General features: G+C 38.2%; 1 protein-coding gene across 1 annotated transcript in view; it reads left to right on the forward strand.

Annotated features, from left to right (window-relative positions):
• The first annotated feature begins 9,193 nt into the window (after positions 1-9,193).
• Positions 9,194-14,166, forward strand: part of MMEL1 (membrane metalloendopeptidase like 1) — a 54,676-nt gene continuing 49,703 nt past the window's right edge. The window contains exon 1 of the mRNA XM_053452680.1: positions 9,194-9,509. The gene's annotated coding sequence lies outside the window, so the exon portion shown is untranslated. The remainder of the gene's footprint in view (positions 9,510-14,166) is intronic.

Here is a 14,166-nt window from a genome sequence, read left to right on the forward strand (position 1 = left end):
ATAAGGAAATCATTAGATTTTACATTTTTAAATTTACAAACGCCTCTGAAAATGTTTAGTACATATCAAACTCATAAAGTGTTTCAGTGCCAGATTCATCGGCACCCTACTGGACTGAAAGGGTTAAATCCTATTGTTTTTCCCTCAATTATCACCTTAAAGCTAAGCGTATTTGACAAGTGGATCCAAATAGTTTCCCAGTTATACTGCTTATTATCGTCAGTGACAAAATGGAATGGAATTAGGTCAAGGTTCACCTGCAGCTATAAAAAGAATGAAACAAAAAACCATAAGGTAATATGATTTGTACCATAATTGAAATATAGTATTTCCAGAGCAACACAGAAACCATTCATCTTCACCCATCGTAACATTACAAACAATGTAGCTTTTCTTCTGAATTCACTGCTATCAAGCATTCTGGAATTTAGCTTTAAACTTTATTTTGATGAAAAAAACTACATTAAAGGGACACTCCAGCCCCCATATGCTCTTTAATAAGTCAGCTCCAGCACTAACTCGGCGGGTAGGGGTCTATTCAGACCCTCGTGCAAATGTGAAGGAAGTGGTACCATCGATTTCAATAAGAGCACTTTCCTGCCAATGATTGGCTGCTTCAAGCAGCCAATCGGTGACAATAACTGCCAGGACACCTGCAGAGCTGCAGCTTCTACCTCAGGTAAGTGCTTTTTTTTTTGTTTGAAGAGTCCTTTAATTTGCATTTTTCTGTGCATGGGGCATTCAGGGGCAGTAAACGTTAAGCCTCATTTATATGGTGCAATTCAGTCCTAGAAGTACAGCAAACCCCCAGGAACATTTGGTTTCCATGGTAATCGCTCCATAACTAGAACATTTGCCCCGGAATTGACCCAACAACTCTAAATGATATTCATGCTTGGATGTGTCAATGTATTCACAGAGCCATGGATGGAATTATATTACATAATTATACTGAAATGTATCAAATCTGGACACAGTGATATGACTGGTTAGGCTAGATTTCTATTAAAGTCTCACATGGCTCTTGGCTTCTGTTACACGGCTCCCCTGATTAGCATTAGGTAATTTCAAGCCTCCGTAGAAATACTGTCCTTGTACACTGAAGGTCACTTATAATAAATTGCAATTGGCATAACAATCTGTCTCATTAGAAGCTCGGGCTATAATCACATTTCAGAAGTATGGTGCGTGTTAAGTCTACTGGAATTCTGAATCCATTACTCAATGACAGTTCAAATCAGTAATTCCCTTCTTTTAGATATGCAGAAGTTTCAAAATGTAGGGTAATGAGTCACATCAGAGCGCTCTCTCTCTCTTTTTTTAACTTTAAACAAATTGTGACAGTAAAATGATCATCGTGGCGTTATAAAGATTAAGGTTATTAAGGGATCAGAGAGAGGGCTTGTTGTGTTTTGCGGTAATTAGCTTATATATATATATATATATATATATATATATGTGCCAGAGGTCTGCACCCTGTGTTGCACAACTCCCTTATGGTTATTATGAATACAGTATGGGTAGAAGAATGTCACCTTTGAGGATTATTTACAATGTTTATCATGTTTAGAATATAGAATATTACACTTGGAATATTATACATATGTGTATTTATATATATATATATATATATATATATATATAGTGACATTAGATGGCCACTGGACTCAAAGTTCCAGAGTCGCCTCTTGGTCCCCAGTTTGGCTTTGTTCAAGGACATAAAACAGTCGAAGGACAGAAGGTGGAAAAGTGGATTAATGGAATAAGAGAGTAAAAGCAGCTAAATGTAAAAGTAAAAGGACTAGGTTAGATAAAATACAGTAAGCTAACAGAGTGAGGCTAAAGCAAATTCCCATTCAACCATGAACTCACTGACTTCCATTTACTTATTTGTTTATTTGTTTGGTGTAATTGATTTGTTTACTGCTAGTTTAAAGTCCCACTTTGAGCAACTGAGCGCTGTATACAGTAATGTAGACTAGCATTGAATAAAACATGCTTTTATTTCATTTTGTTTGCGTTGACTTTGCTTATCTGCAGACCTCGAGGCCACTATTGTCAGTCATGTAATAGTGTGGGTGACTTTCCCACACACCACGCTCAGCTGATACTTTATGGCAATGCTAATGAAGTCTGTTCCCTCACAGACTTTTATTAGTCAGAATTTCCAGTTGAGTGACTAAGACTGAGACATTCTAATGTTTACCACAAGGCATTATGATAAGAAGTCAGGGTGCTTGTCTGGTAGATTGGGCTTAAGTAACAGAGTGAGAACGCGTCCAAATGGCTAAAAAGCATTTAAAAAAAAAAAAAAAGCACAGACTTATTTTTCATGTGAAACTAAGTATATAACTAAGTTTGGTGGGAGTTGTTCTTTAAATAAAAGCATAGAAGATTGAAATAATAAGGGTCCGTCCTCAAATTCAACCCTGGGCACAAGATATTGTAAGGTGGGACGAAACCAAGACTATGTCGATGAAGGAATATAGAAATGACAAAACGCATCTAGAAAAGATTAAAGGGACCAAGCATGGAAATATATTCAACAGAAAGAACATTAGCTGTTATCTCGATGATAGTTTGCCTTGCTTGCCATGCTCTATCCCATTAAAGTTAATGGAAGCCGCTTTAATATGTCCCCAAAAGCACGTTTCTTCAAAATTACTCTTTGTTTGTCTTCATTCCTCAGCTCTGCCATTTGTTTTCTCTATAAATATCTCCCAATTCCTCATCTTATTGCTGTTAATATTGTGACAAATGTTCCTATTCCTTCCTGCTATGATTATTGTAACACATCAGTAAACAGGCAAATTAATTGACAAATTATTTTTTTCAGGACAGTTTGCATTCCTGTTTACGGCTTATTGGAAATCAATTTAAATGGTATTTGAGATAAATGTTAACCTTTACAGCAGATAAGCGCAAGTAAATGAGTATTTAGCTCCTTTTTGTTTGTTTTATGTGTAACATGCTAGATTTCCCAGTTAACCCCTTAATAACAAAGCCCGTACATGTACGGGCTTAAAATGCATTGTTTTCAATAGGTTTAGGGACTGCCCATTGTCCTTAAGGGGTTAATGTTGTTTTTCTGATGGAAGCACCAATTTTTAGAATTCCTTTTCATTTTGGTTATTATTGCTGTCACTAACACCAGAACACTAAAGGGTCTTTTCCATGAAGGTTACATCGTCACCCAGTTCACCGTCACTGACTCAACTGGGAACCTTTTGAGGGATTGGGTAAGCAAGCTTGAACGGCCATTTGTCTGTTCATGAAACGCCATGCTACAGTGAGTGCCGTTGAGTTGAACATTGCAGGTCCACCGTTGAGTTTTGCTTGCTGTTGCGTTCAAATGAGTTTTAGATCAACATCGTCTCCTTTTGCAAATCGATTGGAAGCGATGATTTTACCAAAATGTGTGAATTCTTACAATCTATTAATTTAAAAAGATGAGTTTTCAGTCAGGTAAGGGTTAACTCTGTATTATTTTTTTATCAATTGTATAGTGGGGGCAGGGGCGTACCTAGAGTATTTGGCACCCGGGGCGGATCCTGTAAGTGGCGGCACCCCCTCCCCAAATGTAAAGACATCTACAAAATTATGTTGGCAAGAATATTTATTGCACCAATTTGTAAACTGTATGTCAACCGTAAACAACAAGAAATCTGAAAAAATAAATTAATAACTTATAAGTAAAATAAATATATTTAAATAACATATAATAGTGCTTTCTTTAATAACCCCCCCCAAAAAAACAACAAACACAACACGTTTCTAAGAAGCCCTAACAAATGAGTGACAAACATTACAAATTAAGTACTGGCTAAGCAGCTAAAGACACTATAAACTAAAAAAAATTCTGATATTATAATCAGGAGTCACCATAACATTGTTATAGTGGTATAGCATGACACCTATCACTATATACTGAGCCAGGCAGTGACGGTGGTACAGCATAATGCCTATCACTCTATACTGAGACAGACATTGACGGTGGTGCAGCTTAAGTAATTTCATTATATATTGAGGCAAACATTACAGTGAAACAGCATAACTCCTATCACTATACACTGAGCCAGATACTACAGTGGAACAGCATAACACCTATCGCTATAACTGAGCCAGATATTGATGGTGGTACAGCATAACCGCTATCTTTATATACTGAGCTAGACACTTATAGTAGTACAACATAACTATCATTATACACTGAGGCAGACATTGACAGTTGTGCAGCACAACTGCTATCATTATATAATGAGACACGCGCTGACAGTAGTACAACATAACTGTTTCCATTATATACTGAGGCACGCGCTGACGGTGGTACAACATAACTGTTAATATATACTGAGGCCCACATTGCCGGTGATACAGGATAACACCTATCACTTTATACTGAGCACACATTGACGGTGGGGCAGCGTAATCCATATCACTATACATTGAGCCTGACATTTACAATAATGCAGCATAACCCATATCACTATATACAAAGCCATTGATGTGGTGTAGGCCTACCACTTCAGTGTCTGGCTTAGTATATAGTGGTAGGGGTTATGCTGCATTATTGTAAATGTCTAGATCGATGTATAGTGATAGGGATTATGTTGTACTGCCCTCAACTGCAGATCAGGGGAAGACTGTGAGAGTCAGTACAGCCTTCCCTTTTTCTGACTGCACCGTGACATTGGGAGGTCCTCTCCCCGTAATCATCCCCAAAGTCCATTTGTCCCCTACGTCACTAAACCACAACTCTCTTTTAATTACTCCCTGTAGTTCAGGTATAGATCAAATAAACAACACATGGAAACAGCACGTGCAACTGAATAAGACATAAATATCCTGTATTTACAGGTATACATAAATAATGTATGGAAACATAGCATTGCAGGTATAAATCAACAGAACACACAAACCCAGCATTGCAGGTATAGATCAACTGGAAATCACTCAGCACTGAAGGTATAGATCAAATAAACAACACATGGAAACAGCACCCCAGGTATTGATCAACTGAATAAGACATACAAATCCTGTATTTGCTGGTAAACATAAATAATGTATAGAAACATAGCATAGCAGATATAGACCAACACATTAACACACAAACCCAGCTTTTCAGGTATTGATCAATTGGAATTCACATAAAAACTCAGCATTAAAGTTATAGATAAAACACCCTAAATTACAGGCATAGATCACAGATTGCACACCCCAAAGCCAGCGTCCACATTGCCCACATAGAACCTGACCAGCACCCTGCGGTGGGGGTGCAAGGCCTCTGTCTCCCAGCTCTGCCACTGTACGGAACAGTATAGAGTGATGGGAGTTATGATGTACTTTAGAGCATAATTATAATGAAAAAGACATTGGAAATGGTACAGCATAACACCCATCACTCTCACACATTTACCAATCAACACTTACCAATCCACAGATTCCACACATACCAATCCACAGATTCCACACATACCAATCAACACTTACCAATCCACAGATTCCACACATACCAATCCACACATACCACACATACCAATCCACAGATTCCACACATACCAATCCACAGATTCCACACATACCAATCCACACATAAACCAATCCACAGATTCCACACATACCAATCCACAGATTCCACACATACCAATCAACACTTACCAATCCACAGATTCCACACATACCAATCCACACATACCACACATACCACACATACCAATCCACAGATTCCACACATACCAATCCACACATACCAATCCACAGATTCCACACATACCAATCCACAGATTCCACACATACTAATCCACACATAAACCAATCCACAGATTCCACACATACCAATCCACTCTCACTGTCACTCAGTCTTAATGAATGATTTCCTACCTTCTTTTCTACTTCCTTTCTTCTTACAGCAGTCTTTTCTTTTTACAGCAGTCTACCTCTTCGCTCCTCTTCTTCTGTCTTCTTCCGGGTCAGAGGGCACTGTGGGCGCGGCTTCAGTGCCGCCGGGGTTTGTTGTCAGATCCCGGCGGCACTGAAGCCGCGCCCACAGTGCCCTCTGCACAGCAGCAGCTGCCGCGCGGATCGCAAGGGAGCAGAATCGGAGGTCTTTAAGAGACCTCCGGCTCCCTTGAGTGATTTTAAGCCGGTTCAAGGGAACCGGCTTAAAATCACTCAAGGGAGCCGGAGGTCTGTTAAAGACCTCCGATACCGCTCTCTTGCGAGCCTGCTCCTCCAGCGGCGGACATTACTGTCCGTCTCTGGAGGGGTGCCGGGTGCCGGCAAGTTGGCACCCCCCTGATGAGCGGCACCCGGTGCGGACCGCCCCCCCCGCCCCCCGCTAGGTACGCTACTGAGTGGGGGGTGACTTAGAAGTCACTTTGCAATCCCCAAGGTTGTAAACTCAGCATTTGCAGCTCACACGCTAATGAATTTGTGAGTTGCTTGCATTTTTTAAAGTCAACTCTCTGGCAGGCAAGCATGTGTGAGTTGTCATTTTTTTTCCTGAGTGCATATTCGAATTGGCAGCACTGAATTTGTGACTCGGACCTTATAGAGATATGTATAATTATGCGCATATAGGTTTTACTCTCCATAGTGCTGTCATTTTGACACTCTACGCTGTTACGCAGTAGTAGTAGCATCATGACATCATAATGAAACATGAGCATGGTGGTCACCATTATGAATTTATTGGTGATGTTCATTACTTAAACTCTCTCTTTTCAGCACATTCCTTAGATCTGTCCTTTTGATAAAGATGTCGGTGCTCTAAAATGTTGGGTGGATCTCCCATCATGCTCGTTCTCCTCTATTCTTATAGTTTTTCTTGATGGGGTTTGGGTATTTTAATAATGTGCCTCCACTACTTCAAATGTTTAAAAAAATATAAAAAAATGAGGTTTCCCACAACTTGATACAGCCCAAATATTTTTCTGTACTTCACAATTGCATGTCATCAAACGCTTCTCCACAATCACAAATGAATTATGTGGCCTCTTGGTTGTTTTCTCTGGTTCTTCACTTTGTAAGGAATGTCGGGTAGAAAAGTGTTGATGAAATGATTCATGGTTTTGTTAATTCTGCTGCTGAAGGATATTTTTGTTGAATTCGGGGCAAAGGCAGAATTTAAAACCACAGTACATTTGACAACTTTGAGTAATATAAACAAATATCATGAGCTACTTAATGGCTTCCTTATGGCGATGCATACGTTTCTAATGACCTTGTGTCTCTGACCAAAAAAGACGAAAAAGAAAATAACTTAAATGTGTTAGCTCACAGTTCTCTGATACTCATTCTTGGTGGTGGGGCATGCATTTTTCATGAGCGGGACCAGACTGAGGATGATGAGGAGGCCCTGTCACATTAAGACTGGTGGCCGCAGAATGACATAAGCGTGGCTGACAGCTGGATGTGACAGGGCCCACGATTCACTTTTATGCTCACATGTTGTGTGGTTGAGAACATCCAGCCAGCGGTTGCAAAATACAAATGGCCAGTCCAGGCCTGCTGATGAGCCAAACATTAAACATGGCGTGTGAGGAATGGAACCAGGTTGGCAATTTTACCACATCAACTCCGTAGTTCCGGGAATCATTCCTCCTCCTCAAGACAATGACGGCGTAGTCTCTAAAGTAGCTGAGGATTAGTCTGCAACAGTCTCAGAAACGGGCCAGTTCCCTACCTACCTGTTTTGAAAAAAACACAAAGTGTCCTTAACACAACAGAGAACACTCCAAGCTTCTCCAGTGTGAGTTCCAATACGAAACCGAGTGGTAGAAGCTGAACTTTCTCTCATGGAGTCTCTGAGTTCATTTTCTGGAGTTCTCCAAGAGTTTTAATTTCTCCCTCATCAGGCAGTTCCCGATGAGCCACAAAGTGACCTTAACACAACATATGAGGCACCAATCTTCGTCCATAGCACAATCCAAGTCATTTTTTGGTTTTATGTTCAGTATAGTAACACTTTCAGAAAGCAAATACAGGCATTGTTGTAACAGACGTATTTGTGAGGCTTCAATATCACAGCAATAACTACTATCATTACATTGTTATAGTGCATTAGGGAACAGTACTCCTTCTGATCATTTGAAATCTATCTGATTTTACACTGATAAGACAGCTGGGATTTCTTTATAAAACACATTAGAAAACAGACATTGAGACACGATGTCTGAAAACTGTATGACTTTTATGTTTTTATATTTACCATAAAAAATGGATAATTTTCATACACTAGGCTTTGTCCAAAGCCAAAAAGACAAACTCTTGAAGAAAAAAGACACTTAACCCCTTAATGACAAAGCCCGTACATATACGGGCTCAAAATGCATTGTTTTCAATGGGTTTAGGGACCGCCCATTGTCCTTAAGGGGTTTAGAGACATCGCCTTTATTTAGACACATTTTGCATCTTTGAGACAAAAAAATAAGGCTTAGTCAATTTCATTTACTTTTGAAAATAAAAAAAGAAGGAGAACTGAAAACCTGATGGCAGGAGCATTTCTCCATCAATGACATTGGTCTAGCCAAAGATAATGATAAATGCCTTACGATTTATATAGTCACAACTAGTCTTCTAAAATATATATATATTCTATAAATGGCAACGGAGAGGGCAACTTGGATGCACTTTGGTAGACTGGGGACCATAATTAATATGGCCCATAAAGAGACAATGGAGAGCTACTCTGAGAACATTATAGAAGTAGTTTGGCCGCTGACATTGGTAGACTGTTGACCATTTTCAAAAACATGATGCCATTTAATGTGTATCCCTAAAACAGATTATGAAGCTTATTTTAGCTCTGTTTTGCATTATTTAATCCATTTGTGCTAAATACAATACACATATTCAGTATGATAACCATAGATCGACTTATGGGGACAAATCCCATTCAATTATACTTAAAAGAAGTAGCAGTGGCCTTTGAGTAGTTTGCTGTGATTTGCTGCTCTACCCTACAGAGACAAAAATAAACTAGAAAGGTTTTAAAATCACAGCCAAAGACTTTACAGTGCAATCAAATATGCTGCAACCAAATCCCCAGATATTACGCAATCGCTTATAAATATTTATAAATACACTGGAAATCAATATTTCATTACACGTCACGCAGTAAGCTGAAGTCAACGATATCACTCTATCAACTCTGTAGCTCTGAACACACATTGGCTCAGCTCTTGTGGTTTGGAAAGAGTTAAATATATGCCAATAACCTTGCTAATGTATTACCAGTAGAGAGAATTCATTGGGTAATCGTAGGCACCTGAGTAGGATGAGATAGCTAGACCCATTAAAGAAAGAATCATTCAGAGGGGGGTAAGACAGATCTGTGGTCTCAGCACTTTGCGGAAATCATCCTTCTGTGAAAAGCTTGCTAGAACAGACCGGTGTTGATGTGAATTAACATTTGATTTCCCTGGAAGATGTAAAATATCAGTACTCCCTCTATCAGATCCAGTTAACACCTGCCTGCTGTTGCAGAGAGAAACCTTCCCAAGAGACAGGTAAGGCAACCAAGCAGTTATTGCTATTTTTGATGTACTTATAATGTATTACGCATGCAAAAATATTACACTTGAAAATCTATGCTTTTAAAAAAAAGTGAAGATACACCTCTATAGAGTTAAAAATAATTTGCATATTGTACACAAGATATTTTGTTAATTTTATGTAGATATTTGGTATGGAAAATCTGAAAATACTTTCTACATTGTGTATAATTTCTGTAAAAAAAAAATCATTTGATTAGGTTGCAAGCATTCTAATATGAATTGGTGTTTTCATGAGCAGAAACATATACTTCTTCACTCCATGCTAACAGTTTATATATGGAATGGAATGTTGACGATTGATAGGTTTTGGAAACAATTGATTCCAGTTCTATGACCGCAATGTTATGATGTAACATGTTAATGTTTTAATCTTGTTCAGTGGTGTTCCTTAGCTATCCATTGCTGACTTAATTAAACATAATTTCTATGTTGGTAACAATACTGGGTGTTCTAAACCTAAGAACTTTTACACATGTAAAAAAATGGGATAAATACAACTTATGATTCTGTTTCCTTGAAAATCAATATTTAAACCCCAAGATAAAACTGATGTTACATTTGTTACAGGAGGCATAATCTGCATATTAAAAATTAATAGGTAAAACTCTTGACATTTTAATATTTGGAACATGAAGAACAAAATTGCTCTTTGGAAAATAAACATATATATATATACTTGGGATCTATTCAAAATTAAATGTATTTATTAAAATGTTGCCTTCAAGGTTATTTATCCATAATTCCCCACCATCTATCGGTTGAGCAGACTTTAATATAGTAAATACAATGAAATATAAGGAAAGGGATGGACTGTGTAAGAATAGTTACCTTCTGGCACACAAAGAGTCAATGCCCATCGGGATACCCTATTCTATAGAGCAAGAGTGGATATTTGAAACCTTTCAATATGCAAATATGTCAAGTCTATATATAATATGCTTTCTCTTTATCATTCAGCCTTTACGTTGACTCTTGAGCATTTAGCTTTCACCTTCTACCCTTTATATGGTGGCTCATGGTGTTGGAAATTGATGAGGTGGTATCATTGTTGCATTCGTGTTTGGGTTAACGCACATCAACCCATACATTATTATATGCTCTCTGTAATTGAAAGATCAATCCAGTTCCAGTTTCCCCACCAGGAATTTGTTCTGTATATTCTATGGCCATGCCACCTTGAGTATCTATTTTTTATGATGTGTAGTTTTGGAACTTTAACTATAATGATTACTCTAATTATAATTTTGAATCTTTTAAATACAAAAACGCAAGGCATATTTTGTAAAGATAATATGCAGCTTATTAGTTCATCATATTGATAATTGAAGAATATATATTTGTATATTATGTATAATTATGTTCTACCTTTCAAATAAACACTTTGGTGAATTGTGTTGTATAATGGATGGTACCTTCCACCAATGTTTTGTTGAACGGCATCATCACCATCTTTCTTTTGTAGCTTGAGAAGAAACAGCATCTGAAATAGAAGTTCTCAGTCTGTTAAGCAATACTTTAATCACAAATGGAAGACACAGGTAGTGTTTTTGTTCCATAATAAAGAAAGTATTGTTAACCTAATCAATAAAATTTTAATTATTCCAGACTCATTCTTCATGACATTGGTTTTCTTTGGTCACGCTCCAATTCCACATATTATTTTATATGAATTACTAAGAAAGACCTGTGCTCATAGTTCTGTGTAAGAGGTTGTTTAGAATATCCATTGGGCATTATGTATAAAAAGTGATTCTAGTGTAAAGTTTTTTTTAAAAAAGGCAACAATCCATGGAATTATGAAATCACAATGAACATTCTGTTTGATTATTATGGTGGTAGAACCAGAATCACTGTACATGGCTGCATAATGTCCATGGCCGAACCTCACATACTGTGGGCAGTCCACCATTAATAAGAGGTATGACTTGCTTTTCCTGGTGGTAATGTGTTAGTGTAGAATAAAAACCCTCTGGATTTAGTTTTAGAAGCATACTAGAATTATTTGAAATTATTCTCAGAAAGCAGGCTGAATCTATTTATCAAGTCGGAAAAAAAAAAGATTTATGCCGGTTTTCATTGTAAATGAGATGTAATGGAGCAGGACCTTTGGTTAATGTCATGCATCATGTGTAGACACGGCCAACAATGGACGACAGGAATTCCTTTCATGGCACATTCCATACAGTATACCTTAAAATGAAAGCCCTTGTGGCATCAGTTACAAGGGAATAGCTGAAAGAAGTTAAGCTGCATTCGCCAAAGCCAGATATTGTATGTGATTGAAACACGGCCTTCTTTATGAGTCTCTGACTTTACCCAGACATCATTGTCTAGCTCCTAGCAGCTGATAATTCATGACTGTAGCAGCCTTGACTCCCGTGCGAGGCATTCCCCAAAACACATAGCCCCCCAATGAAATACACAACACTGTGTTTTGGGTAGAAAAGGCCACAGCTGATTTTATTTAAACGCTAGCCATTGCCACGCAGACCTAAAACTGAAAAAATAGGTGCGTTAACAGGACAATGACCAACACACGGTAAACCAATAAATAACATAAATTAACATAACTAATTAACATAATGATTAACATTAACCATTTAATGTAACAACCACCCAAAGCTTACCAGGTTATCCAGGTACCACACAGGGAAGGACATACTGGGATGCCCAAACCCAAACCTGAGGTTCCCAGCTCCACCTGCCAGGAAACCTCCCGACACGAGTGCCACCAAATGCTCTCCCAGCAGCATTAACCCCCTAGATACCTGGTAAGCTTGCGCACGACCGTGACAAAAAACACACACACCAGAAACACTCAACACAAAAAAAGGAAAGGGAGGGAGGGTGGGACAAACAACGTGTGGTAGGTGACATAAAAAATGGCGCCAACCCTAGTGGCGCCAACCCCTTAAATAACCCACCGTTAACCCCTCCCCCCGCATCATTCAAAAAAATGCCGCCAAGGCCTAGCCCTGCTCGGCACCCAGTCAAGGCCCACTCTGGCCCATTCTGAGTCCCGTGAGCTTCAGTCTTGGTAAGGCGAAATTTAGTGGGACACTTTAGGTAGCAACTGTTAGATCTTATTGTGAGCCGGCCTATTATGGCGCAGACTGGGAACAGGAAAGAATGGAGGGATTATATGTGCAACTTGGCCTGCAGAGGGTAAAGTGCTACTGTCCACATTTCTTAGGAACTGTGCGCCTGATTCTAGTATAACTTACAGATCTTGTTGTTGCTTTACAAAATAACACATAAAAAGACTAATACGTGCGCAAGCCAACAAATGCAATTATTAAAAATATCACCCCATATAATAATTGTTTTTCTTCTACTCAAATTGTTTGGCAACAATCAGGAAGAAAGAACATTAAACAATCATGAATCTACTGTAAGCAAAATCATCAAACATCCTATTTCTGGTTACCTAATAAACAAAGCTAAAAATAAAATTATGAGAAATATTTACTCGAAAAAAAAATAAATGCTAAATTCAACAGACCATAAATAATTTTCATTCTACTTGGCAAGCTGAGTCATAATTTTATTGACTTAATAAAACAAATTAAACTAATTCAACCACAAATCAGGAACATACATGATTTTAGTATTATTTTTTTTAATGATCTACATCCACATTATTTATTAAGAAAGCCCCAAAACAGGACAGTATTGTAATGATTGTATACACAAGGGTTCAAAATTGGAAATACAGCTTTCATAAGTAATTGAAAAACAATCCTCCATTAAACTACAAAGGAAAAAATGACATTAAAACGAATTAACTGAGAACTTATATCAAATGTCTTTTTTCTTATTTTTCCCATTGCAGTTTATATGAAGACTGATGGCACATTTTTTACTTTTGGGGGGTAAATGCTCTGGGGGAGAGCATTTGGTGGCATTTTGGTGGGAGGTTCCCGGCTGGGGGTGCTCAGAGCCCCCGGTCTGGGGTTGGGCATCCAGGTATGTCCTCCCCTTTGTTGGTGGTACCTGGATAGCCTGGCAAGCATAGGGGTGTTTTTTTTATTTAGTCATGTTAATTATTTATGTTATTTATAGTGTTTTTGGTAGTCATTGCCCTGTTAACGTACCTAGTTTTGGTTTAGGTTGCATGGCAATGGCTAGATTAAATAAATAAAGAAATAAATCGGCTGTGGCCTTTTCAACCCTACTGTTGGTGGTCTATATACTAAGAAGGGAAATGGTAGAGTTAACCCCTAAGACTTCATTAAAGTTGCATGACGAACCAACTCATATGTTCAGTAATATACCAGTCGAGTAAGAGTAAATGTGAACGCATGTAACTTGAAATTTTGGTAGATCCAAATGACAATTTTGAATGACAACGTGTATGCTCTGATCTGAAAATCTTAAAATTGTGTAAAAAGAACAACAAAGTTCTGCGGCTATACTATAAAAAATATTCTTGAAAAAAATTAGGAAAACTTGTTAACCAAATGGAGCTGACACATAGACTTTAGCTCAAGCCAATGGTGGATGCACTGTACCCTCTCACCACTTGGGGAGGCTGGTGTATGGAGCGAGTTTGCGTGCTTTCATTTAAGAATCTTCTACCATTGGGCGAGGCTTTGTTTTATTTCTTTTC

The sequence above is a fragment of the Spea bombifrons genome, chromosome 12 (assembly GCF_027358695.1).
Source record: "Spea bombifrons isolate aSpeBom1 chromosome 12, aSpeBom1.2.pri, whole genome shotgun sequence".
Lineage (NCBI taxonomy): Eukaryota > Metazoa > Chordata > Amphibia > Anura > Pelobatidae > Spea > Spea bombifrons.